The following is a 2,500-nucleotide window of genomic DNA, read 5'->3' as shown; positions in this document are numbered from 1 at the left end:
GGAGAGAGAGGACAGGGATTGGAAGACAAGAAGGAGGAGGAGGGGTTTAGAGAGAGAGGACAGGGATTGGAAGACAAGAAGGAGGAGGGGTTTAGAGAGAGAGAGGACAGGGATTGGAAGACAAGAAGGAGGAGGAGGAGGAGGGGTTATAGAGAGAGAGGACAGGGATTGGAAGACAAGAAGGAGGAGGAGGGGTTTAGGAGGGGGATTGGAAGACAAGAAGGAGGAGGAGGAGGAGGGGTTTAGAGAGAGAGGACAGGGATTGGAAGACAAGAAGGAGGAGGAGGGGTTTAGAGAGAGAGGACAGGGATTGGAAGACAAGAAGGAGGAGGGGTTTAGAGAGAGAGGACAGGGATTGGAAGACAAGAAGGAGGAGGGGGGGAGAGGACAGGGATTGGAAGACAAGAAGGAGGAGGAGGGTTAGAGAGAGAGGACAGGGATTGGAAGACAAGAAGGAGGAGGGGAGGGTTTAGAGAGAGAGGACAGGGATTGGAAGACAAGAAGGAGGAGGAGGAGGACAGGGGTTGGAAGAGAGGAGGAGGGGTTTAGAGAGAGAGGACAGGGATTGGAAGACAAGAAGGAGGAGGGGTTTAGAGAGAGAGGAGGAGGGGTTTAGAGAGAGAGGACAGGGATTGGAAGACAAGAAGGAGGAGGGGTTTAGAGAGAGAGGACAGGGATTGGAAACAAGAATAGGGTGGTTAAACAAGGATGAAGGAAATAAATAAAGCTAAGAAATTGCACAATTACACAATAGCAGAAAACGGCAAGATTGGAGAAGTGTGTGCATTTGTGTGTGTACGTGCCAGCACTCATATGTGTGTATAAGGTACGTGTGAAGGGTAAAGATACTTCAGATACAAAACCCCAAACAATGGAGCTAATTCATTCATTTACAATGTCAAGCTCCCACTCTGGAATTCCAACAAGTACCGAGACAGGAAATAGAACCAGAACGTTGGAGACAACGAGAGATCATCAGAACTCTAGAATACTACTGAACAGTATCTCAGCTGTGAACAAATACCTCTTGATCACAAACACCCTTGAACAAAGCCCTCTCTGGTCGTTGTAGAGTTAAGTAGTGCAGTGTGTGTGTGTGTGTGTGTGTGTGTGTGTGTGTATGTGTGTGTTTACAGTTTTTTTCGATTGCTAAACGACAGTGGACACAACTGGAGTCACATGTGCAAAACTCTAACTACAGTCTGCACAGCAGCAGTTCATGTGGACCAAACTCTAGTTCGTTTTTCATTGCTTGAACACAGTTTTCAAAACTCTACACACTTATCCCATGACTTTAACCACAACCTGCACAACACTGTGGATTTACAGCACTTTGTTCAAATGCTAACACACTGCTGTCAAAACTGTGAACCACACATTCAAAAGGGAATAGATTTCAGCCTTGTGCCTTTCAAACACTGCTGATTGCAATTTCAGCTGAAAGGCTAAGCAGGTGTCTTGTTTTAGACTTGTTAGTGAACACACACACATATTACAGTATATATAGGTAGAGCTCAGAAAGACTCATTTTGGAAATGGAACAAGGAAGATGGGTTCGTGGAGGGAGAAGGGTGGCAGGGAGAGGGCGGATGCGTGGAGGAAGACAAAGAAGACAAAGAGCTGTTATTTCAGATGAAATAAGGGCTACACTTATAGACCATGTCGTGAACCATGGTCTCTCATTGAGAGAGGCAGGGTTGAGGGTGCAACCCAATCTGCAAAGATCCACAGTGGCATCTGTAATGCGAATTTTCCATCATGCAAACAGGTGAGAGTTACATCCTTACAGTAAATGAAAACATTACAGGAATCTATTTTGTATTGCAATTATAGAATATTTACACAGATATATATTACAGTAAGTTTGACTGTAAAATATATTTTTACAACAGGATCCAAAGGCTGCCCCCAACAGGGGGAAGAGGAAAAATATTTTCAGATGCGCAGGAAAATGCTATTGTTGACATGGTTGTTGTCAACAATGCAATAAAACTGCGGGAGATTCAAGATAGAGTGCTGGCTGATAATGATATATTTGAAAATGTTAATTCTGTCAGCACAACAACTATTGCTCGAGTCCTAAAGAAACACCAAGTTACAATGAAACAGTTATACACTGTACCGTTCGAGAGAAACTGAACGGGTAAAAGAGCAAAGATACCAATATGTCCAGGTAAGACATCTGAGGTTACGTACACAGCTATACAAAATATTTACAGTAAAAAAAAACACTAGCATTTCTACAGTAAAACTGTGCACTTACTGTTTTTCAGAGAGTAATGGAGGTGGAAGCACTGGAAAGACCACATTCATTTGTATTTATCGATGAAGCTGGATTTAACCTTGCCAAAACACGGCGCAGAGGAAGGAATGTTATAGGTCAAAGGGCCACTGTGGAGGTTCCAGGCCAAAGGGGGGAAATATCACCATGTGTGCTGCAATGGCCAATGATGGTTTGCTTCTCAACACACCACTCATTGGCCCATACAACACAGAAAGG

General features: G+C 44.0%; 1 protein-coding gene across 3 annotated transcripts in view; it reads right to left on the bottom strand.

The window, feature by feature from the left end:
• Positions 1–2,500, bottom strand: part of LOC112240960 (voltage-dependent L-type calcium channel subunit alpha-1C) — a 157,114-nt gene that overhangs the window by 141,206 nt on the left and 13,408 nt on the right. Inside the window, exon 1 of one of the 3 annotated variants that reach the window (XM_042317429.1) lies at positions 1–18. This exon is cut by the window's left edge and continues 188 nt beyond it. The exons of the other annotated variants lie outside the window; for them this stretch is intronic. The gene's annotated coding sequence lies outside the window, so the exon portion shown is untranslated. Of the gene's footprint in view, positions 19–2,500 lie in introns of those variants that run through there. 3 annotated transcript variants of the gene reach the window in all.

The sequence above is a fragment of the Oncorhynchus tshawytscha genome, unplaced genomic scaffold, assembly GCF_018296145.1.
Source record: "Oncorhynchus tshawytscha isolate Ot180627B unplaced genomic scaffold, Otsh_v2.0 Un_contig_564_pilon_pilon, whole genome shotgun sequence".
Taxonomy (NCBI): Eukaryota; Metazoa; Chordata; class Actinopteri; order Salmoniformes; family Salmonidae; genus Oncorhynchus; species Oncorhynchus tshawytscha.
Note: the sequence above shows the minus strand (reverse complement) of the source record. Positions and strands in the feature narration are given on the sequence as shown.